The sequence below is a fragment of the Rhipicephalus microplus genome, chromosome 9, assembly GCF_043290135.1.
Source record: "Rhipicephalus microplus isolate Deutch F79 chromosome 9, USDA_Rmic, whole genome shotgun sequence".
NCBI classification, from domain to species: Eukaryota; Metazoa; Arthropoda; class Arachnida; order Ixodida; family Ixodidae; genus Rhipicephalus; species Rhipicephalus microplus.
The window spans coordinates 45772322-45798491 of NC_134708.1; the positions used below are offsets into that span (position 1 = coordinate 45772322).

Here is a 26170-nt window from a genome sequence, read left to right on the forward strand (position 1 = left end):
GCACCTCCTACGCTGACGGTGCCGGCTTGGTGCAGCAGCGCGTGCAGCTGACCAGAAGTTGCAGCACTTATCGTAGGTGTCTTATGCGCCGTACCAGCCTCTACAAACGCGGTGTGTTTTTCCAAGATGTTTGCACCTTATAAAGTGTCCGCATGTGCGATTCGCCATCGGTAAGTGTGTGTTGAATGGTGTAAATTCAGCGAAAAGAAATAAGGCCTGCACCCTGTCGGCACATCGTCATTCGTTTCGGGTGTCGTGCAGTGCTGCACGCTGAACTCACGCTGCACAATTTCTGAACTTCGCGTGCTCAGGCGTGAACCAGTTCCAACTGGTGCAGATAAATTGAACGGACCTACTACTTCTTCATGAAGGAAGGAAAATATTTTTTCCTTGCTCCATTGGAGTGGAGGTGCGCCCCAATAAGTGACGCTGGTCGCCGCCATATTGGAAAAGGAAAGACACGAAAGCAGACGACAAAATGCGCTTCGTAGCTCCGCTATGCATGGCTAGCCACCATAGCTCCGCCCTCGCTGTGGCGTTTGGAGACTGTGACATGCTTTTGTAAAGCAGTTAAAGATTTTACAAAGCCATGGTGACTTCGTGCGTCGCTTATGGCTGCACAAATCGCATCAAGAATACGCCTCAGATCCCTTTTCACGTGTAAGTATTCTTGCTTCGTTCGCTGAAGATCGCCTGTTTTTTTTTCGCGTGTTTTGTTAAATTAAAGACAATATCAAAGGTGCACATGCGTGTAACACATGCGTATAGCTATATGGAAGGTAATTTGGAGTTTTAAATGGTCGCTGACACGACGTTGTCCCAGAGATTTAAGTTTATGGACGAGGGACTTGCGGTCTGTGGCTGCACTTATCAAACATTAGAATCAGTAGGACGTCTGAATGCCCTTTGAATTCCAAGTTTTCTGGTGTTTTTTTACAAGGCAAGACTGATGGCGTGCATGTATATTTTTTTGGTGGGTGAATATCGCATTTGGTGCATTTTTATCGAGGAATTCGCAAACGTAGAGAGCAATATTCCATGCCGTGATTGTTCGTGTTACAAGTTTCCAAAAGTCTGCGCTGCGTTCTGCCTGGGAACGTGCTGTTCGAAGAAATAGTTGGAAGGCTACGGACGGTGACCACTTCTGTTTTTTTTTTTTTTACTTCGAAGAATGCTGCTTCGACAGAACGGGGCAGACAACCAGACTGTGGCCTGGCAGTGCACCTTCGATTTTTGCTGCTTTCCAAGTGCATCTGCAAAAACCTGTTACTTTCTACCACCTTGATGCAGCTTCAATAGAATGTATATTATAGTCACAAAAATAAGTAATTGCGTCTAAAACAAGATGAGACACGTACCTTTGAGATCTATTCTATCTTGCCGACGAAACCGAAACCGAAACCCTTATAGACGAAGTTGCCAAAATGAGTGTGTGGCGTTATATCAAACATCGAGCTACATCGTTTCTAGGCTCTGAAGGCTGCGCTTGCCATGGCAACACACATCGCCAACGGAAGTTGATAAATAGTAAGCATAACTAACGCCGCTGCAATCGTTCTTATAAACGGTTCATTTGGGGTACGTCTCCTGGAGTTTGTCGGTTGCACGCGACAGCGGTACTCCGGTTTTGGTTCCGCCTGTGAATTGGTAAGAATTCGATAACGCTAGAAAAGTTACTGGTGACTCCCAGTTTACTTAACTGCCTCTCTTTTCTAACTTTAGCTTTAATTATTTCAACTTCCTTTTATATATATATATATATATATATATATATATATATATATATATATATATATATATATATATATATATATTATGGAGTCTTGGTTTGGAACACCTTTATTAGGCCCGAAGAACCGGCAGCCGACAGCTGAGATGATCGGACCAAGATGATGATGATGCTACGCGACAGCGATGGGGATGCATGAGCCACACATGATAATGATGATAATGTACCGGTGAAGAGGATGCGTATACTAAATGCCCACATCAATTCCCCCCACGTGAAAGCGGCCAGCCTGGCCGCGGCAAGTCAAGGGGACAAAGAACGTCGCATGAAGGGCTTCATACGGGAGACATGGACGACCTCTGTAGTTCGATAACGGCGATCTGCTGGGTCTACAAGTGGCGTCACGCGATAATTCACTGGTGAAGTCTCTTCAAGAACTGTGTACGGTCCAATAAACCGAGGCTGAAATTTGTCGCACAAACCAGGTGTGCGAACAGGCGTCAAAAGGAGCACTTCGTCTCCAGGTTGGAAGAATACATCACGATGCGATTCATCATAAACTAGCTTTCTGTCTTCCTGGCGGGCTTCAGTGTTTATACGAGCTCGTTGGCGGCACACTGCGAGTCGTGAAACGTATTCCTCTGAAGAGGATGGAGATGAATTCACTTGGCAGGTAAAGAAGGAGACGTCCAGGAAAGTAGTAGGGGAGCGTCCATAAACTAGGTAAAATGGCGAGTAGCCGGTTGTTCGCTGAATGGCCGTATTGTAGGCGAAAGTGACGAATGGGAGAACAACGTCCCAGTTTTTGTGGTCTGGTTGAATATAGGCGGCGATCATGTCAGCAAGAGTGCGGTGGAATCGCTCAGTGAGGCCGTTAGTCTGGGGATGATAACTAGAGGCAGTCTTGTGAGTTGTGCCGGAGGCCTGAAGAAGTTCGTTCACTAGTTGTGAAAGGAAGGCCCTTCCACGGTCACTGAGCAACACACGTGGAGCACCATGACGCAGTATAATGGCTCGGAGGATGAAATCGGCAATCTCAGAAGCTGAACCTGTAGTAACGGATGCCGTCTCGGCGTAGCGCGTCAAATGGTCAATGGCTGTTACTATCCACCGGTTTCCAGCAGCACTGACTGGGAGGGGGCCATAAAGATCGACGCCTACAACTTCGAATGGTGTGGCTGGGCACGGAAGAGGCTGTAGTTTACCGGCGGGAGCAGATGTTGGTAGTTTTCTACATTGGCAGGTAGTGCAGGACCCGACGTACCGAGCTACGCTAGTGGTAATGCCTGGCCAATAAAACCGACTTCGAAGGCGATCGTAGGTTTTATGGTAACCAAGGTGACCAGCAGTCGGATGGTCATGAAGTGCCCTGAGGACTTCGGACCGAAGCGATCGGGGTAGAACGGGAACCCAGCGCTGACCGTCAGGATGGTAAATTTTGCGGTACAGTACCGAGTTGTCCAGCTTAAATTGCGAGAGCTGGCGACGGAGCCTTGCATTAGGTGGACGGGAACTGCCAGTGAGGTAGTCTATAATACGTCGACAGTATGGGTCAGCCAACTGTCGAGAAGGAAAATCGTGCGGGTCGTCCGAAGGCAGCTGGTCCATAGAGGCGAGAGAGGAAACCGCCGTAGACGTGGACTCCGAGGGCGTGTTGTGCAAATTGACGGCTGAAACCCGGAGTGGAGTCGCTGGTAGTGGGCAGCGAGAAAGAGCATCGGCGTCACTATGCTTCCTGCCACACTTGTACACGATCTCAAAATCATATTCTTGGAGGCGTAGAATCCAGCGTCCGAGGCGTCCCGACAAGTTCTTGAGTGTCGAAAGCCAACATAAAGCATGGTGGTCGGTCACAATGGTGAAATGGCGGCCATGCAGGTATGGACGAAATTTCTGTACTGACCAAACGATGGCGAGGCACTCCTGCTCGGTGATCGTGTAGTTCCTCTCGGCTGCGGAGAGGACGCGGCTGGCGTATGCAACGACTCGCTCTCGCGAAGAGTTGTCGCGTTGCAGGAGCACGGCTCCTAAACCGCGGCCGCTAGCGTCTGTGTGCAGGAAGGTCGGTGCATCATCGTGAAAATGAGCAAGTACAGGGTCGGTCGTGAGGGCACTCTTCAACCTGTCGAAAGCTGATTCACATTCCTGAGACCACTGAAAGGGCATACCGGAAGCAAGTAGCTTATGAAGTGGTGCGGCTATGGAGGCAAAGTTTTGTATGAATCGCCGAAAGTAAGAGGCGAGACCAAGGAAACTTCGCAAATCTTTTGGTTTGTCAGGGCGAGGGAAGCGAAGCACTGCAGCAGTTTTATCAGGGTCTGGGCGAATTCCGTCCTTGCTCACAATATGACCGAGTACCTTGATAGATCTGCTGGCGAAATGGCACTTTTTGGTGTTAATTTGAAGACCAGCGCCCGCAAGACAAGTCAGGACCTCGTCCAAGCGTTGCAGATGTTGAGAAAACGTCGATGAAAAGACAACAATGTCATCGAGGTAACATAGGCAAGTCTTCCATTTCAGGCCACGCAGCACGGTGTCGATCATGCGCTCAAAAGTTGCGGGCGCATTGCATAGACCGAACGGCATAACATTGAATTCGTATAGGCCGTCCGGCGTTGCAAACGCAGTTTTTTCTTTATCATCTTCGTGCATGGGGATTTGCCAATAGCCTGAACGCAAGTCGAGGCTCGAAAAGTATTCAGCACCCTGTAAGGAATCTAGGGCGTCGTCGATGCGTGGCATGGGGTATACGTCCTTTCTAGTGATCTTATTGAGTGCTCGGTAATCGACGCAAAATCGTACGGAACCGTCTTTTTTACGCACCAAAACCACTGGAGACGACCAAGGACTGGTTGAGGGTCGGATTATCTCCCGTTGCAGCATATCGTCTACGTTTTCCTCAATGATTTTTCGTTCGGCTAGGGAGACGCGGTACGGACGACGATGCACAATGGATGTTCCGTCGGTCTGAATACGATGTGCTGTAGCAGTTGTCTGACCCAGGCTGGATGAATGAACGTCAAAAGAGTTTGCATGCTTTTGCAACAAATCAAGCAGCTGCTGCTTCTGCAAGTCTGTCAAGTCCTTGTTGATGGCTGCTGTAAAGGCCGAGGAAGCAGCATGATCTCCAGGATGGCCTTTAGAGGAGGCAGGGGTAAGAGGCACGACGCACACAGGCTCCAGATCGGCAACGCAGGCGACAGTAGTGCCCCGCAGCAGTAAAATTTTATCTGGTGTGGTGTTCGTAGCAGCGAGGACAGCTGATCCATCGTTGAAGCGAGCCACACCTGATGCCAGAGCTATGCCTTTATTAAGGCAATACGGTGACGGAGTGACCAAAATGTCACCAGAGTCGACGTCGTTGGACAAAACTGTCACTAATTGATGTTCGTTTGGTGGTAGCTCGATGTCTACTGCAGCGATGAGTCGAAGTGGCCTGTAGGTTTCGTCGTTGAGCAAGTGGTCCGTGTCAGTAAGATGGACGACACGTTGTGCACAGCAAATAGCCGCAGAAGCAGAGGAAAGAAAGTCCCAGCCTAAAATGAGTTCATGGGAGCACGGGGATAGCACAGCAAATTCTATATGATGAAGAATTTCGTCGATTAGTACACGGGCAGTACAGAGAGCGGAAGGGCGAATCATTGTTCCCTGGGCTGTAACCAGTGTCGGTCCATCATAAGGCGTCGTGACTTTTCGAAGACGGGCACACAAATCAGCACGAATAACAGAAAACGCAGCCCCAGTGTCCACCAAAGCATCAACGTCCACTCCCTCAACTGTGACCGCAATCATATTGTAGGGGCGCGCTGGAGGAATTGGAGTCTTGTGTTGGAATGCAGTTTGTCCTCCAAAAACTGCATCGCTTAGTTTTCCGGACGCCGATCAGAAGTAAGGGAAGCGGGCTGAAGAGGAGAAGAAGAGCGACGGTAAGGCGACGGTGAACGGCGTCGGGTTGATCGGTGACTACTGCGCAGTTCACCCGATGCTGGCGGAGATGGAGACCGACGCGGCGGTGACGAATAACGGCGACCCTGGTACAAGGCTCCTGCGGTATAGTCCCGTTCGCGTATGTCATACCCTCGGCGCTCGTCTTGCTGGCGCTTGCGGCAAAAGCGTGCAATGTGACCACGATAGCCGCAATAATAGCACGTAGGCCGAGTCGATCGATGAGGAGGGTAGTAGCTTGCGCTAACTGCACCAGGAGAGAGAGAAGTCAGAGGGACAGGTGACGGCTCACGCGGTGGTGATGAAAAGCTCGTGGGAAAGCTTGTGGGAGGTGCGGCAGCAACCGACGCGTACGTTCGTGGCGGGGACGTCGAGCTGACGGTGCCTGGTGGTGCGGCGGCGGTGTGCGGGAACGATGGTAGAGTACGAGAGACAATGGGCTGCAGGTTGGCCATGTGGGTCATGGACGTGAGCTCTTCCCTGATGACATCCCGCAATGACGTTGAAGAAGGCTGAATGGTAGATACTGATGGTAGTGTGAATCCCATTGATTCTAATTCTTCGCGTATTATCACCCTTATCGTTTCTCGTAGGTTTGGATCAGTCGTAATACGGGCCGCGTCACTGTCCGGTTGTAGGCGCATCGACTCAAGTTCTTCCAGGCGCTGACAGGTTGTCGCAACGTCAGCAACGGTAGCCGGATTCTGGATTGCAAGGGCATTGAATGCGACGGGTCCAATGCCCTTAAGAAGCTGACGTACCTTGTCTGACTCTGTCATTGGGGTGTCAACCCGGCGGCAAAGTGAAAGGACATCCTCGATGTAGGATGTATACGACTCCCCGATGTGCTGTTTCCGAGTCGCAAGAGCTTTCCTTGCGAGAGCTGAACGGACAGCCGGTGTGCCAAAGACATGGCGAAGCTGATCTTTGAAGGCTGACCAGTCGGGGATGTCCATGAAGTGGTTGAGGAACCACGTCTTCGCGACACCCGTGAGGTAGAATGACACGTAAGCGAGTTTGTAGGTGTTATCCCACCGGTTAGCAGCGCCGACCCGTTCGAAATCGTCCAGCCATTCCTCCACATCTTCCCCGCGCATACCAGCGAAGGGATGGGGCTCACGCTGGAGGCTGTTAATGACGTGAAAAGGCGCGGCACGCGGTGGCGGAGTGGGAACGGCTGCAGCACCGACCTCTTCTTGGTGCGACATATTTCCGGACACCTGGCCCAAGCGGCGACCTGAACGTAGCTCCAGGGGGTAGAGTGGTCGAGAGGATGGCGGGGGATCCAACAGCACCTCCACCACGTATGGAGTCTTGGTTTGGAACACCTTTATTAGGCCCGAAGAACCGGCAGCCGACAGCTGAGATGATCGGACCAAGATGATGATGATGCTACGCGACAGCGATGGGGATGCATGAGCCACACATGATAATGATGATAATGTACCGGTGAAGAGGATGCGTATACTAAATGCCCACAATATATATATAAATATATATATATATATATATATATATATATATATATATATATATATATATATATATATATATATATATATATATATATATATATATATATATATATATATATATATATATCATGCCTGGTAATCTGCCCACACACCTAAGCACATATATAAAAGAGGCGAGGCAAATGTCACGTTCCCCTTGATTTTGAGTATTTGCAAGCACATTTCTTAAAACCCCAATATATACTACAACCCTTTTGTATCCCAATAGCGCGCCAGCAAGCTCGATATGCGAAGCATCCCTCGACAACAGATCGATCTGAAAGCGTGTAGCTGACAATGGGTGCATGAAATAATTTGTTTAATAAACAAGAAGATGTATTTATTCGTTGGTGTAACCTAAAAGTGGTTTCCATTTCGTTTTTTTTTTTATTGTGGAACTGCATACCGACGCGCCCAACGCGCGTATTCCATTGCGGTCTATGGTGGTTCGACCCTGTTTTTCCTCTAGCAGTATGGCCGCTGGCGGTTTCACTTGCTCTTGTTGGTAGCGGTATAATTCTTGTACACTATAGTGGCGGCCAGGATTGCCACTCCAGAGGTTCTCCTTGCCTGACACTCGAAAAGCAGCAGCCCATTGGCATCGATTGCGTTTCTTGTTCAAATCTTCCGCAGTTAGCTGCTGTACTTTTTGTCGATCGGCATTGCGAAGCTCCGTTTCAATTCAGCTTTGATATATCAATGCGAGCTTGTGAGTCAGACTTTAGGGGCCGCTACGACGAAGCGAACGTGTCTAGAAGCTGTGAACCACCTTCCTCCGTGCTGTGAACCATGTTAGCTGCTGTGCTTCATCGACCTCCGGCTGCGCAGCCTCCAGCGTGAAAATTCAACGCCGGCAAATCGCGCGAAGACTGCCTACGAAGACGGAGTAATCTTGCACAATGTGGGCGTGTTCGCCGTTCAGTGAAAATGCGCTGCTTTGCATCTGAACATGGCCCTTTTCTTTTGTATGCGCTACAGTTTTTGTCATTTCATAAACTATTTCGACTTATACAGCTAATGAGATGCACACCTTGTGAATGTTTGAGATTGTTGTCACATTCGCTGAAAATGTCTACTGATAAAATTTGTACCACAGATCACAGCATAAGTTCTACTTGTTGCTGCTTAAAATGAGTCTGCTGCAATATATGCTCATAAATTCAATACATAGTAGAGCCAAGTGAACCTTCAGTACATATACGCATTTGTACATTTTTCGTAAGTTTGCAGTGAAGTACACTACATATGCATGAACTATATAGTCCATCCAGTTCGGGAATTACCTAGCTTTGTCCTCTGAAGAACGTCACTAAAACGAATTCATCGTAATTCCATCCACAAGACAAATTCACAAAAACAGCAGGGCTATGTCCACACTACATTTCTTATATGCAGTGTTCCCGTATACATTCTTTTTAGTCATGCATCATAAATCCGTTCACGCTTCTACCAGAGTAATCAGGACATTTTTTTTCTTAAAACCCAACCGCAGCCTCCAAGGAACTGCTCATATCAGTGTACGCTTGGATACCTCACCACTCAGAACCTACCTCAAGTCAGCGGAGAATGTGTCATCACTGAAAGCAAGCTCATGAGCCAAAATCCTTGCAAGGTATGGTTGAAGACACCTTATTTATTGAACATAATTTGTTCAGCCATTTATGTCTTACCCTGCTCATTTTTTTTTTCTTCTCAGAAAACTAGACTAAAGAGAGACTAATGATTTTCAAGCTACCCACATCCATTCGTAAGAAGCTATACAGTTGCCATAGTGACAACCCCATGCACCATCAATATGCCAGCTGGACAAACGGAAGCCTTTTATTGAAAAACAGTGAAAGTGTACGGTATGTTCAATCTGTACGAAGTTGGGTGCACAGATTGTTGTTTCTTTCTTTATGAGTTACTGAGTATACAGGAAATGTGTAGGCTTCAAAATTCTTTAATAGTGCTTGTCATGGGCTGCACATACTGTACTTCACTCTACGTGTCAAATTTGCATAGAGTATCACATATAACTAGGTAACAAATGGGCTTGTAGTAGTGCATATTTAGAAGCACTTCTTTTTCAAATTTTGTATAGATTGCTGTGAATGTAAAGACTGTTGCAAGACAGTGGTAGGTACAGCTATAGTAGTGTTGAAGCAGTTACTGATACCGCATGCATGTTGGGACTGACACTATCAATGTTCCAAAAAAAAAAAACGTGCAAGAACTCGAGCCTTCATTAAGCAAGACATGTTTTGCAGAGGTAACAATCACAGAGCAAAACCATGAGAGTAAAATACCTAAAAGAATAAGGAAGAATGAGAATGGGTAGATCGCATTCGGCAAGCACTTTCAAATCATGAATGATAATCTGTCACTAACCCTCAAGAAGAAGGTATATAACAGCTGCGTCTTGCCCGCACTTACCTACGGAGCAGAAACCCGGAGACTTACAAAAAGGGTTCAGCTTAAATTGAGGACGACGCAGCGAGCGATGAAAAGGAAATTGATACGTGTAACCTTACGACACTAGAAGAGAGCAGAGTGGGTCAGGGAACAAATCGGTGTTAAGGATATTGTAGTTGAAATCAAGAAGAAGAAATGGACATAGGCTGGGCACGTAGCACGCAGGCTGAATAACCGCTGGTCCTTAAGGGTAACGATTGAACTCACAGAGAAGGAAAATGCATGAAGTGAGTACGGAAGGTTAGGTGGGCCAGTGATATTAAAAAGTTTGTACATGTAACGTGGCAGCAGAAAGATCAGGATTAAGTTGATTAACTGATCATGGGAGAGGCCTTTGTCCTGCAGTGGGTGTAATCAGGCTGATGGTACGCCAAAAACAAGCACCGACATGCACTCAAACAGTGAGCCTTAGTGTTTAAATGTATGTCAATATTTGTGCTTCGAAACATGTTTGTTTGCATGACAGAGTTAACGCAATCAAAATTAGATGTAATCAGTAATTTGCATTTGCTTGCATTTATTCCAGTGTGACTCCATGACCACCATTAATAGCTTGTCCAAGGGCTCTAGTTCAGCGCCCTAAATCTCATCGGCTGAGAAATGCTGCTGTTCAGTTGTTTTCCTCCTCTAGTTAATTTAGTTTGGTTTGTTTTTGCAAAATTTTGTGATCACTCTGGACAGACATGTGCGAGCACTAACGAAAACAAGGGGCTCCCAGTTTGAATTAGCTGTTGTGGATACCAGTGTGTTCAAATTGTCGAGAGATTTTCCCGAATAGAAATACACAGGTCTGTGCGCTTTTACTTAACCGAGTTCAAATAACGACCTTTTACTGTAATGTTATTTGGTCTATGTAAAATACCTGATGCACAGTAAGGCATCTTTAAAGGTATGTTAATTTTTAACAGAACAATGACTTAGTGCACTCAGTAGGTATAGTCAAAGTTAGCCAGTGTTTGCATATATTGATAATTCGAAAGTCTACTAACAGCTATTTCCTTGATATTGGTGTGAAATATGTAGCCAAAAGGACTAGTTTTGTATGATACCCGTGTTAAGAGTGAGGAAGACAGTTAGAAAGTAGTGAAGAATAAAAATGTGAATTCAGGTTCTGCCGTTGTTCATCATTTGAGCAGTGTCTTTGATAACTATGCACCATTGGCACAAAAAAAACCTCATTTATTCATCTGTCAATGCAAAGCATAAAACCTTTGAAGATCATTCAAAAACTAAGGGCCATTTGATTCCAAGCAAGTAAATATTCATTAGCAGAAGTTTTTATTGGTGGGCTTTGTTTAGCGAAAACCTACTTCACTTTTCTACAGAATCACTGCTAACTTCTTAGTGCTTCTCGTACCGTCGCAAAAGTTTCTTTAGTCAAACTGAAAAAAAGATCGCCGCTTGGTAATTGAACCTGTTGTGAACAGTGATCGTGAATTTCTCACTGTCTTCTAATCATACCCAGAGCCACTGTTTCGAGTGAAAGAAGAAATAATCACAGGGTGCTGGCACAGAACAGTAGGGCGAGCAATTAGTGTTCCCTATCAAAATATTTGATCTTCCATTGGTTCTGATTGTGGTGCAAGGATGCATGTTGTCATGTAGGAAGCCGATTCCTGATGAGAATTTATGACGTCATCAATATTTATCGTACTTATCACTGTGGTGAGTGTTTCACAGTATATGTCAGCTGTAAATGTAGCCCAGATTTAAATGAAATTAAACACTGAAAATTTCCTTTTTGACTTGGAAAATGGTAGCCATTTTCTAACTGGAGCAAGCTAATTGCTTGAATTTTTTTCGGATTTTATGAAAAGGAGTGGTGGCACCACTGTGTTGTTTCTGCAATTGCGTACACTTTGAAGCATCGGCACTTGTGCAAACAGTGTGCGAAAACAAATCATCCCTGTTTTCTCGGTAGCAGTCCAGAAACGCTCATCCACTCAATGTCCTTTAGTGTTTGACTTGGTCGGTAAGCATTTTTGGAACCTAGCTTTGTGATATCTTTTCATATGGGCTACAATTGTACAAATATTAGCGAGGCCAACAAGGAGAACTTTGTTTTACAGACCAGTAACTGTTAGTCCTCAATCTATTGCAATATCTTGTCCACTTGAACAGTTTGGTTGGTCTGGATGCTTGGCGTGGTGCTTCACTCTTATTTGTATGCATTTGTGCAGCCATTTCGGAAGTCTCAACGCCGTGTTCCGACACTTGTTTCACTCCTCACCGTTGATCCATGAACTGTGCACAACTCCTCGTAAATTGGAAAAGCTAGTGATTCCTTTTCATGAAAAATTGTAAATACAGTGTGCAACCCACAACAAGTGGGAAAAACAATATTCGCCAACATTGTTGTCTGCGTTCCCCGTCAAGCAGATGACTACTGAGCCAGAACAATCACTTCAGTACTTTCACTGAGAAGTAGCAGATTATGCTGTGCACATAACTCTTCAGTCTGACTTGCAAATACTTAAAGACTACGAAATGGCCCTTACTTTGTGAATAAACTTCATAGAACATTTCATTATGCAGATTTGACTGCAATGATTATTCACTGCCTATTTTTTTAACAGTGCTACCATGACTTCCAGCACTTCTCAGCTGTCTATAGTGTTATAGGTGTTCCATATGTCCCTATTGTACGTGTATATGTCATGTGCAGTGCACTGCAAGTGCTATCTACTGGTGCATGATTTCTTTTTTACGAATGAGTGCTTTTGGGAGCACCAACAGGCATCCTCTATCTCGTGTGTCAGCTGATCTACAGTAGGCGAGCAAGGGCAAGGGTAGCTAATTCCCTTAACTTGTAATCCTTGACAACTTTCACAAGAATGTTGACTTGCTGAAATGTTTGACTCGGGCTTTCACTATTCGCCAACTGTTGCTCAATTAAAGTGCCTGTCACTGCAACCCTTTTACCTCTTTTGAAACGTAAACCAAGTTTCCTTTTCAACATGATCCTGTAAATGGTGTTTTCCCAGAATGCACTTGCTTACCACAACTGGAAGTTGATCTAGTTAGTCGTAAAAAGACCGGACGCACAGGTAAGAACATGGATTCTAAACACAATATCGAAAACAATGTTATATGCAGGAATACCTAGCACAACAGCGTGGGGTTATTTCTTTATATTCAACACAATGTACTTCTCACCAATTTGTTGTCAAATATCATAATGCGGCTGAGGCTAATCGTACTGACACTGCACTTTTTGAGAGCATGTGTGGTGAGAAAGACAATAAGCAGCACAGTACCAAGTACTGTGCAAGGGGGTACGGGCGACGGAATGGCATTGTTGGCACGCCTGTTCCAGGCAGGTCCGTTCGAGTAAGTTGAAGGCACGCTATTTCAAGGCGTGGCGCTTTGTGAAAAACGCAATAAATTCACCATTTTCTGCAAGTTTCTCTCGGAAATGAAGGTTGGACTATGAGTTTTAGCACCCAATGTTTTAGTTTGCTGAAAACCTTGAAGGCAAATATTTTGTTTAGCATACGTAATAAATTAATGCTCGTTTTGAGTACAAACATTGTAAGACTCATGATATTTGTGCGCTTGCCAACAGAAACTAATTGATTCGCTCAGTGCTGTGTTTGTATGTACATGGACATATTATGTTGATGTTGAAGGCGGGTACAATAAATGTCATCGCATGTCCAAGATTTAACATGAACTTTGTTTATTTTCCACACAACCTCAACTTCGTGACCCCCGCTGAAGGGCCATTTTTTTTTTTTTCTGGGAAAGGTGGCAGCTCTACTCGGGGTACAACTTGAAGAGAGTGAGAAATTCAAGATCACCGTTCGCAACAGGTTCAATTACCAGGTTGCGTTTTCTTATGCAGATTGACTAAAAAAACTACTGTGACAACATAAAAAGTGTTAAAAAGTTAGAACTGATTCTGTAGAAAAGTGAAGTAGGTTTTCGCTAAACTAAGCCTACCAATAAAAAGATTCGCTAATGAATATTTTCTTGTTTGGAACCAAATGGCCTTTACTTTTTGAATGACCTTCAAAGATTTTATGCTTTGCATTGACAGATGAATAAATGAGTTTTTTTTTTTGTGCCAGTGGCGCATAGTCATCAAAGACACTGCTGAAACTAAGGATGGTGGCAGAAGCTGAATTCACATTTTGACTGGGAATTCATATTCCAATGACTGGGCAGTCTGAACAACCTCAGATGACAAAGGGAAAGTAATCACAATAACTTATCAGTTCAAATATTGTCATCTTTTCACCTATGCTGATGTGTTCTCTCTTAGGTGACGTGCTATTACCACAAATGCAGCTCATTTCAACCCTGAAATGATATTGATAATTTTTTGCAGAGTCACGTAGTCATTCTGATCAATAACAGATTAAGTGCTCTGCATAACTTGTGTAGATTGTGTAGACTGCATAACTTGTGTAGACTCAAATTTGGAAAGTGAATTGCTATAGTTCACACTGCACTGCTATACAGAGTTTTCAACTGCCCTGGCTTTGTGATAATTGTGTTTGTTTCTTCCTCCGTGGCATTGAGGTATCAATTGATCTGGTTGTCTACATACAGTGGCTAAATACATTGTTATGACCCACTGTAATAAATCATTGTAACAATATAGTGTCATACAGCGATCAAGAGAATAATAAAGCATGCTTTCTATACTCTGTAACATGTTGCCTGAGGATCGCTGAAGATGCAGGTTAGCTGTGACCGCTCTATAATGAAGTTAAAAGAGAAAGCACTGCTTTGGAGGAGCCTATGTTGTAATTAACAATTGCTACCTTGACACCAAGGTGCTTTCCTTAACTTACTGTTAGACTAATTCACACAAATTTTGTGGTATTATTTAATAATGTAATTGCGTGCTTTTAAAAATTTTTCTTCTCACATACCAACTAGGACTAAGAATACAGGCCACGAGGACAGCTGGCCTATATACTGTGATAGAGATGTTATTTCACTGTTTTCAAGGTTCACTTTATGGCTTTCCTACAAGAACAGTATGCAAAGGGCACATGAAACAGAGGTCTAGCACTAATATACGTTGTACATTGTTGTACTTTGTAGTGCCAGTCACATTGCTCAAAGTTGCATAGCATTTCAGCAGTTGACACTCCTTTGTGTACAATACACTGAACGTCAAGAAAATGGAGGCCACACATCTATCTTCGCCACCCTGGTTTAAACAAGCTCTGCCAGGATGTAAGCTCTGCATGTTTATAAAAGGGAAGAACTGAGCATGTGGCCTGGAGTTCGCGGCAACTGCTGACAGCACCATCAACTGACAGCCGGGCAAACCACATCCGCTTTTTGTGTCTTGAGTGAAAAAGCAAAATAATTAGTTGTGCTTCTTGCACAGGCATTGCTACATTACAATCGCACTTCAGTCTCGCAGTGAGCAAAAATCAACAAAAGCAGGCGTGCTTCCTCTTACTGAAAGTTTGTGGTACTGTAGGCGGCAACAGCAGAACAGAGGCCGTGTGCTCTCGTGTTCCCTATCGTAAAAAATGACAAAGTGCAATTATTCTGTGAAGGCCTGCTTCAGTGTGATAGCGCACCTAAAGTTTCATCGAGGTGATGCGTCATAGCATTGTTCATATGCCTTTCACATTGTACTATAGGGCTGAAAGAAGAAACCGAAACTGCTCAATGAAGGGTGAAGACAAAAAAGAGGAGCGCTCACACTGTCGACAAAAAAGCGCGTGCCGATGTTCGAGGCTGCGCAACATTTGAGACAGTTCACGGCTGGGTGTCTGGTCTGGAGAACTCGTTGACGTCCTTGGGGTGCTGTTCCATTTCTGGAATCCCACTGGGTGACTTGCACCAAAAACTGGCTGACGTGCCGTCGTTCCAGCTGCTGCCCCTGACTGCTGGGCAATCAACTACTAGGCCTGCAGGCCCGCTGGGTCACTGGCTCAGGGATGAATCAGAGTGCCACGGTTCCCGCCGCCATCAAAAGTGGCTGCAAATCCTGATTTGCTGTGAGCTGCTTTTCCTTCTACTGTTCCAAGTGGCTGGCATGACCGTGGTGTACTGTCTGAGCTACCAAGCTACTACTACAGTACTCAGTACTGCCGCGGGTGCGGAAAACAGCCGTGTCATGGCGTGGGCTGGCTTACGCTGACGACATCAGAGGCACGTCGTTCCAAGTGATTGGCGTCCAGCAAGCCACTAACTAAACATGGCGAGAAACTTCCAGTTCATACGTGCATTTAGCACAGCACTGCACATGACAGACTGATTTAGTCACAGTTACTTCATATTTACACTTTTGCCGGTGAATATGTTTTTTTTTTGTGTGTGTGTGTGTGTGTACACTTGTTCGATTGAGTTCCTTGGCTAGTGGTCCTAGGTCAAAGACTGGGTATTACATCACAATCCAAGTAACCGCTACCAATTCCTTTCACTGCAAATCCTGATTTGCTGTGAGCTGCTTTTCCTTCTACTGTTCCAAGTGGCTGGCATGACCGTGGTGTACTGTCTGAGCTACCAAGCTACTACTACAGTACTCAGTACTGCCGCGGGTGTGGAAAACAGCCGCGTCATGGCGCGGGCTGGCTTACGCTGACGACATCAGAGGGGCATCGATCCAAGTGATTGGCGTCCAGCAAGCCACTAACTAAACATGGCGAGAAACTTCCAATTCATACGTGCATTTAGCACAGCACTGCACATGACAGACTTATTATTCACCTAATATTTACACAGTTACTCAATATTTACACTTTTGCCGGTGAATATGTTTTTTTTTTGTGTGTGTGTGTGTGTGTGTGTGTGTGTGTACACTTGTTCGATTGAGTTCCTTGGCTAGTGGTCCTAGGTCAAAGATTGGGTATTACATCACAATCCAAGTAACCGCTACCAATTCCTTTCACTTGGCATGATTGGCCCTGCAATAGCTTCCCAACTACTTAAGGAATTCAAAATTTATTGCTTGAGTAATATTGAAAGTTTGGTGAGTTGGTGATAGTTCATGATTACTTGTGAAGCAGCGCATGTAGACAAGGCACAGAAGGTGTCCTATTCGTTTCTTTTGTGTCTTGTCTACGTGTACTGCTTCACAAGTATACATTATTTATTGCTTCAAATCAACTGCCAGAAATATGTTTCGTATGTGTACGGTACGAGTGGGTTGCAGCAAGTTGTTCCATGTATTGACTGCTTTCTCTCTTCTTTCATTCCATCAAGCACTCTAAAGGCTACATGGATAGTGACAACAAAAGGTTTTTTGAAAAGTTTTATCAGCATACATAATGATCTTAAGCACTTTCCGTCCTTTTTTTCTCTTTAAGTCCGTTAACTCTCTTTCAGGGTGATCACAGGCTGAATTCTAGTGTTATTTTACTACCGTAAAGCGTGGCGGGAGTATGTAGTGGCTGCTTTAATTGCGCACCAAACTAATTCATGACAAAGTCGAGCCAATGTATTGTGGAATTTGCCTAGAGCCGAGTGAGTGATCTGTAGCTAAGGTGTCTTTGAAATATAATTGAAACTTCTTCGGCACGTGCATTGCTGTAAAATTTGGCTTACATGTTCTCATAAGCACTGACTACTGGTTAATAGCGTTCTCTCACCATGTTCGCAAAGTGTTGCAGGGTACCTATAATGACATATGTCAAATGAAATCCCAAGCTGAACCTGCAAAAATGTGTTTCTGATATGTGTTCTAGTTTGGCATCTTACACATAGGGGCTGTGGTGCACTATATAGATAAGTAGGTATGGAAGGTTTAAAAATAGGGAAAGTCCATGTGTGTTTGACCAGTTAAACTCTTCTAAAGGTGAGAGATGATTGGGAGGAACACTGGTAACTGCACTGTCTTCATCGTTCTTGTGCAAGTCTCCCAGTTATTGTGTTGTATTAAATTACAAATTTGCAATGCAAGCTTACCTGAGCTCTCTCACTGGAGTTGCTTGACAGCTGCAACAGCTTCAGTTGACAAACAATGAGGGGGAAGGGACAAAACCTATTACAGTCTGTCACCTGACTGAGCAACAAAACATCTGTAGTTGCAATTCTTTGGTGCAACGAAAGGAAATAATAGCAATAATATCATTTATATTCTAAAGTAGTACACGTGGCTAGGCCTGCCAAAGCCATTTGGTGAGTGGTGTGGCAGAGCCTGGCAGACAGCAAAACAAATAGAATATGTTACATGATTGTAGATTTATGGCAAAAAAAGGATGATAAGACAAAAAAAAAAAGAATGTGCACATTCGATTAAAAACAGCACGGCATCCAAGTGATAGTTATTACCATTATACTGTAGTTCAAAAAATTGAAAGTTAGTAAAACATTGAAATAGAGCTATATTTCATAAGCGCAATTTTTAAGCAAAAATGTGCTGCTCTACAAGGTTTTTGGAATATTGGAAACAGTGCACATTAACTTGATATTAGTCCTCAGTGTCCCTCCTGTTGTGGCACTCCATAGTTAAGCAGCACTGGGGCCAGGGCTTGCTCCATTACCAACTTTTGTCTAACGCCTCGTCTGAGAGAAAAGGGGTGTAACTAAGTGTCATGTTGTCTGTGCTGTCCTGTATGTTTCCAGCATGTACATCATACGGCGGCTGGATAAAAGTTTCTCTTCAGAAAAAGTAGGAGGAACCCCAGGTAACACGAGCGGTTTTGAATGACTGGAGAATTGTTTTTATTGAATTCGTATGTCTATATATTAGTCAGTGGAGCAGTGTGCCTCTAGCCGGAATATGTTTATTTGTACACTGTTCTATCCACTAACAAAAATGAGTGAATATACAATTTCTTCAAAATAAAAGTGACTCCAGATGCACATTGCTGTTTCAAGTGATTTAAGCAGTACCAAAATAGAACTGATTGTGTTTGTGTTCATTCACGCCCAAAGTAATTTGATGTCCCAGTGAATGAAATGGCCCACGTAGTGCATATAATTGCATGGATTAGAACCCTTCAAGTGCAAATACACTTCAAGAATTTGTTTTGCCTCATTATGATAACACCGGAGAAGGCAATATAGACTTGCACCATACACCTGCAAAAATAAATTTGGCAGATGCCATTCACCTTAGGAATCGATGTTATGCAAAGCATGCGGAGAGAGGGTCACTGTGTGGCAATTTTTTATTCAGAAATAAGTTACAAAATGACGCTAAAGATATGTACAGATTTTTTACACACAGATACATGTTAAACAGTCGCATGTTTACTGTTACGTAACAATCTCAACAGCAACATGGGTATCAGCTACACCAGAAGTGATAACCTGATAAGTATCTTTTGTGCCAACGAGGTAGGTGGCCCTGGACACTGCTTGATAAATGAGCTTCAGCGGATAGCACTTCAGTGCAACAGTTCGTCTGTTTGTCTTTGTAGGCATTCTTAGTGTGCCCATGATTCGGCGGCACAGTTGGACCAGCTCGTTAAGTGCAGAAAGTACGCCATATTCTGCATGCTTGCTTCGTTATCAGTTTTAATGGGCTATGAAAATAGTTGTTCATGTACAGAGGGGATCACTGTTAAAAAGAACACTTTCATGTGCATAGTCCGCATTTCGCTTTCTGGCAAAAGCATAGTGGCTTAGATTTGCATCAGAAGACTTCTGGTTGACTGTTCTGACTTGTTTTGATAGACCAGTCCTTGCACGAATAATTTTTCTATGTCTACCAGCAGTTATGGGACGTCAGTATGACAGGTGCTCATTACAGTGTTCCCTTTGACACTTTGATAATAGACGGTACTGTACCTTGTTTGTGTTTCCAATGCATGTTACTAGTGTCCTGGATCGGAATGTTATTGAAAACTCTTTATTTTGGGCGGTGGGATTACTCTTAGTGCAACCAATGTAACATACACACGGCCCTACATGGTGCTTTTGCTCATCATTTAGCATGGCGAGTTTCTGTTTAACTAAACATTCTTTTTACTAGGTTCACACTGTCTGTCATAATCATTGCTTTTGAACTACAATTTCACTGTTGTTTTGGTAAAGGATAATTACTTTGGTTGTGATAAACATGTAATGGGTGACTTGTAACGATGATGCCTTACTTTTTTAAGCACTAGCCCTCTTTTTGGCCTTGCCCAACATGTTGGTCTATTGGTTACAGGGCCTGAGCGCTGACCCAAAGGCTGCAAGATCAAATCCTGGCCGCATGGCCACAGTGTCTATGAAGGCGAGAATGCTTGAGTAATACGTACTTGGATTCAGCTGCACGTTAAAGCACCCAGGCGATTGAAATTTCTGGAGCCCTCCACTGCAGCATCCTTCATAATTATGTACGGTTTTGGGATGCTAAGTACATACTAACAATTGTTATTCCTTTTGTCCTCGTGCGTGCTGAGTGAAACAACTGGGTGTCTGGCCATTATTGTGCTTACCTCAGGGTTTCCTAAATGGTTCAATGTAGTCGATGTAGAAGTATTTGTATATTTGAAGCTTCTTAACTTTGGATAGTTTTTCGTCTTATGAAAGAAAGAGAACTCGTGATGCCTTATTATGTCGTATACGGTTAAGTCCTCAGCTGCAGCGCCATTTAAGATAGCATTTATCCTTATTGATTCCACTGGCATGTAAGCAAAGTGTACAATTGCATTTTTTTTAATATTACACTGTTCAGTAAAGGTGTGATCATCCTAGGGTGCAGTACTGTCCCCTAGGACGAGAATTAGCAAACAGATGCTTGTGCTGTAGTAGCCACACTAGGATCTGAGAAAGCTCTATTCCAGTCTTCATTGCAGGTGGGAGACAATATGGGACATTCAAATCAAGATGAAGCTCCACAATTGCTTGTATTTTGATGGTACAGTCAAACCGGATTATATAATGACCTCTGGTAGATTAAATGATCCTTTGCTTCGAACTACTTATGTGGATTCCTGGCTGTGTAGTGATGACTCGCCAGCCCGCCGTGCAGTGTCACTGTTGAATTGTCTGGTCATTTGTTAATACGATAGATGGGAAAGAGGGACAGCAATACGTAAGAAATTGTAGTGCATATAATTGTCTTTACGCACTGGTTGAAGTATCAAAGGTGTGTGCTCTTCATAATGCACCACTTCATTATTGATGGAAACTAAAAAAAAAAATCTATGAATCATCTTGAAAAACATGTACCCGGCGCACCCTTTCAGTTTCATGGCATCTATGGTTCACGTGCCCAGTATTATTTAGCCACTGCTGCTTCTTTTATTATAGTTCACCCAAATATGGTGTGCTAAATGGGATAATGAATACTTGGCACACTGGTTTGGTTCACTGGGCATTCATATCCTTTATGCTTCTGCATCGCACTGCCTCAAGTGTTTTTAAATTCAATATTTCTTTCACAATTTCAAGTGCTGAGAGTTGAGCTGGCCTATACGTAGAACTTTTTTTTTTCAGATCTATAAATTGTTTCACCTTACGAATTACTGAAAGAATATTTGTGCAGGTGTGGTAGTAATGTTAATTAAAATATTTCCAACGACCAGGCCCCGTTCATGCCATTAGTGAAAGTATATTTGAGCATACTGTGTTCTTCGTAGTGACTTTAACAGTGTTCTTTGTGCTTTTGCAGATGTGTTCATCCCCTCTGTAAAGAAGCAAGGAAGTTACATGCTTTGAATTTTGACAGCAATGCATTGCACCTGCACCTTGGAAATCATTTGCCATTTAGCACATTTGCTGGAGCTTAATGCATTACGAAATGAGAATGTGACAGTGATGTGGCCATGTCTGTGGACTGCTACTAAGGACCGTTTGCATTGAAATAAGTGAAAATGACTATTCAGTTTCTGCTCTGTAATTCAATTGAAATTTGGAAGCCTGTAATAATTTCATTGTGGTGTGCACATGTGTGTACAGTGTGGTGTGCATATGTGTGCACATGTGTGCACAGTGTAAAAAAGTTGTGCCTGTCTGACAAAGCACAAGTCCAGGTGTTTACTAACACACAACTTTACCTACCTATATGCGCTATTGGTAACAGTTTCGTGAATAAGTAACTGCAATTCCTAATACTTGCTGTTGGCACCTTGATATTTCACTGCAATATGTAAATAATAGTAATATAGTAGCAGTCTGGTGTTGCTTCATTATGCCTTTCCTCTGTAAAAACTTTGTGTATGTCTCTGTATAGGTCTCAACAAAGTATTGAAATAATACTGACAAACTTGATTTACTCCTTTCACAGTGCCACACGCTGAGTAATAACCACTTATGTTGGCTTTAATGTTTCTCTTGTGGCGAAGCCTTCGAACAGTGGGTCGTCCTCTTCAGCGCCTTCTAGTGGGTTGCCCTTTTTATCAAAAAAAGAAGAGCAGCTCGTGCAGAGAGTCGTGCACAGAGCTGGTCTGGCGATATCCCCCCTGTGTCCATTCTGTGAAGAAACGGAAACAATAGAGCATTACTTTATAACATGTAAAAACTATTCATTAATTAGGAAAAGACTTTTAATTGTTCCGTTTCAAGCAGTAGGTTTAAATTTAACTGCAGATAATGTTCTAAGTTTCGGTGCCTTTAGCTTGGGACATTGCCACAGGAGCGTATTCGATGCTGTATGCAATTTCATTCGAGAATCAAAGCGCATGTCATAATAATGCCTGCTTAAATATATTTCTGAAGACACTTGTCTAATTTTGAATGAAATTTGCATATTCATTTGATTGTGACCGGGTGAGATAAGCTCGATTGTCTGGTCTACTCAAAATTTCTGTCTTCTACTGTAGTATTACCTCACCTTTTCTCTTCTTGATTCAATCTTCAATTATTTGTTTAGTTTAATATTCCTTTTTAGTTAATTATTATTTTCTATTACATCATTAGTTTTTTCATTAAGGATAAACCTTTTAATATATCTCATATAGGATACTTCTAGATTTCATGGCCAATCCCCCATAGTGGGTATGTGCCAGTGCGAAGGGGCAACAACAACAACAACAACAGCAGAGAGTCAGTACCCGCATTGACTGTCGCTTTCAAGCATCGTCGACAAGTGTCCGCCAATAAACGTCTCAACAATTTGGTGGAGAGTGCTGTGCCCTTCTAACACCTTCGGTTAGCATTTGATGCCCCTGGAGCTTCGATCCCGCACCGTGCCTTCTACCATGCACCAAGACGCCGCACAGCAAACGCTTCCTCCTGCGCCGACGCCATGTTCCGGTGTCCCCCGCATCCGCGACCCTCCTGTTTTCACCGGCGCGGATGGCACCGACGTCGAGGACTGGCTTGCTATGTACGAACGCGTCAGCGTCCCCAATCAATGGGGCGAGGCAGGTAAACTTGGCAACCTGGTTTTCTACCTCGCGGGTGTGGCCGGCATGTGGTAAAACAACCACGCATCCGATTTCCCCACTTGGCCCGCTTTTAAAACCGCCGTCGTCGACGTGTTCGGCTGTCCTGCCGTTCGTAAGCTGCAAGCCGAACACCGGTTACGTGAACGAGCACAGCAGACCGGTGAGTCCTTCACAAGCTACATAGAGGACGACCCACTGTTCGAAGGCTTCGCCAAACTCTATTCTCTTTTGCCACCAAATGTCGCGCCATTTTCATTAGATTGTTTGCTGATGACATCGTTCTGTATTGTGCCATCAGAAGTGATCAAGAGGACTAGCAATACCTATAATTTGACCTTGAATCCATCAATTCACGGTGTTCATCATGGCCTATGAGGCCAAATCGCTGCAAGGCCAAACTCGTCTCCTTCACTCGAAATTCTTGCCACTTCCCTACCACATATACATCTAATTACACTCGTACAATGTCAGCCACGTTATAAAGGTATCTGGACCTTCACCTCCAATCTGACTTTTCCTGGAACTGCCACATTGATTACATTTTTGCAGCTGCTAAACCCTGCCTTACAGTGCCTGCACATGCGTAAAAACTTTCGTGTGTTATCTCAACGTGCCCCAAAATTGAGTAGGTGTCTGCCATAAGGACCCAGAACCAGCATACACTCGAACCTCGTTATTTCATAGTTGCATCTTACATGAAACTAAGTTTTTTATATTAAAGATTTTATTATAAAAGTTCATTTCTAACACTACCTACTGCAAGACTGTTTTTATTTACTTCGTTATAACCAATTTTTTATTAAATCTGGGTTCAGTATATCGAGGTTTGAGTGTGTATAATCGATAACATAATATCTTTGCAGATACCTACTGCTCACTTCATTTTCTCTGACTACTCTCGTATCACTGTGTCACTGCCTTAAAAGCTCGTGTTGGTGTTGATAACCTTTCTCATCCCTGTAAACTTGCTCACTTATCTCTTTTGCATACATACTATCATACCATTGCTTCATGATGACTTCTTTCAGTAACGCTTAGCCATGTTTCTATGCGGTGATTGTCCTCTCACTATTGCCAACTCATTTCCTGCCGTACTTTCACCCTTCGCTGATTCGTTCATTCCAAAAACCATCATTGAATGGAACCAGCTGCCTTGGAGTCTTCCAATAGAAAGCAATGTTTTAAAATTCAATGATAAAAAATAACCAAGTTCAGTGTTCTGGTGTCTTCTGAATAACCCATTGCATTTTTATTTTGTGCTCTATTATTATGTTGTTCTATTGTATTGCATTACATTTTTAAATATTCTTTTAATACTTCCAAAGTGTTCTGTTATTGTGTTGCCTTTTTGATTATGCTTGAGTAAGTGTTTTTTGTTTGCAAATATTTATGGTTGCTTTGCATCTATTACAATGTATATATTTTTTATCACACCCTTATGTTATACCCTTTCATTGAAGACCATTAGAAACTCCTCGAAATAAGTCAATTCTCGCTTTGATAATTCATTTCTTTACCTTTTGTCGCAGGTGATGCCAAAAGCACGTTTAGTGTGTCGATTTCAGTGCAATTTTTCGTCATATATCCTTGGCAGTTGATCATTTTGGCATTAAAAGGTGGCCTTCTAAGCATGAATCGATGTATGGTTATTGTTAAAATGAAGTGGGATTTGTTAACAATTATGATAAAGTGGGATATATTGTGAGAATTGCGTGTGGTCATGTAAGTGTGTGAAATAATATACAGCGAATAGCTCACTTTGTATTTTGTGGTAAATTAAGCTTTCACTTGAGCAGGATGGAGACCTTAATGGAAAGTGTACGAACAGTACTCGTACACATGGAGAACCAATTTTTTATGCAAATCACATAAATATGTCATCAGTTAAAAATTGTTATGTCATTCGGTTCCTTGCTAACAATTTTTCTCCTATCATAGTTTCCATATTCTTTTATACTTACCTCTTTCACTCATAACTTGTTTCTTATGGTTCATGTGTTGAAATAGGGTACCGATTTTGTTGCTATACAGCTATGTGCCAAAACAAGTGCAATAAATGCCTAATGTTATGGACACAATTAAGACATTTGGTGGTTTAGGCATAGTATTGGAATCCCATCTTAATCAGGTCCATGTGCATTTGCAGGTTTTTGCATGTAATATATTAGGTCGAGCATTCGCTTACAGATAGGTGGGAAATATTGTAAAAGGTGTTGTCATTCCACAGCTACTTCTACACTAACATATGGTTTAAATAGGCAAAGGTAATCATGTACTGTATTTACAAGTGCAGCAACATTCTTTTATTACCTGGTGTTGTAGTCCACTTGCAGACAATGTAGGTAACATGGTTTTCAATGCCCTTTCTGTTCTTTTTGCATGATCTCTTGTGCAGCTTCCCATGAGCAGGACCATTCACTCATGTCCGTAGAAGGTGGACTGTACTCCTGCCGACAGTGCACTTATGTTAGCAAGAAGAGTGGACACATGCGAAGACACCTTCGCAAACACACCGGCGAGCGGCCCTTCCAGTGCCACTTGTGTCCAGCTGCATTCCTTCAACGCAGTCATCTTAACGACCACATTCGTACACACACAGGAGAGCGTCCTTTTTCCTGTGATCACTGCAGTGCATCGTTCTCTCAGAAAGGGACCCTTGTGGACCATGTGCGCATCCACACAAGAGAGCATCCCTTTTCCTGTGACTTCTGCAATGCATCCTTTTCACACAGACGGCACCTTGTGGGCCACATGTCCCGTCGTCATAAAAATAGGAAGCTGTGAAAAGTGAGTGGTTCATTGCCTTCTGTAAGGGGGGAGGCACATCCGGCTGAAGAGAGCTTGTTGATTAGAAGGCACAGAGAAAGAGTTGTTTGAGTTTGGAGTTTGTAAGTTATCTTAGTTTGGCAAGTGATAACGGCATGCATACATGGGATGAAAAACGAGAGGTAGAAGAAAGTGCAAAGAAGAGGCCACCTCCTTGAGAAGCAAGTATCCACACTATCGTGCACTTTTTCTAGGTAACAATTCCCTCATGAGAAAAACTGGTGAGCAGCCACATGCACTTGGTTTTGAACTTTGTGCCTCGTGGAAGGTGCGAGGAAAAAGGATTAGAGACCTTAATTTTTTTCATTGCGTGTCTGATAATCTGCATATTAAGCTATGGTGGTGGTGCTATTGCTTTTGTCCCCCTTGATTTGTTTCTCTTTGTGTCAGAATACTGCATAATAATTAGAAACTACATGTAACGAATTATAAGGCACTTTATTTGTGAGCCTTCTCCGAAATTC

General features: G+C 43.4%; 1 long non-coding RNA gene across 2 annotated transcripts; it reads left to right on the forward strand.

Annotated features, from left to right (window-relative positions):
* Positions 1-7676: 7676 nt before the first annotated feature.
* Positions 7677-25409, forward strand: LOC142771714 (uncharacterized). Of its 2 annotated transcripts, none has more exons than XR_012886097.1 (3): positions 7677-8153; positions 8681-19883; positions 21164-25409. It is a non-coding gene; the product is annotated as an uncharacterized LOC142771714 (long non-coding RNA). The 2 variants fall into 2 exon arrangements; XR_012886096.1 differs by having other exon boundaries at positions 7683-8153; positions 8681-8800; positions 8885-25409.
* Positions 25410-26170: the final 761 nt, after the last annotated feature.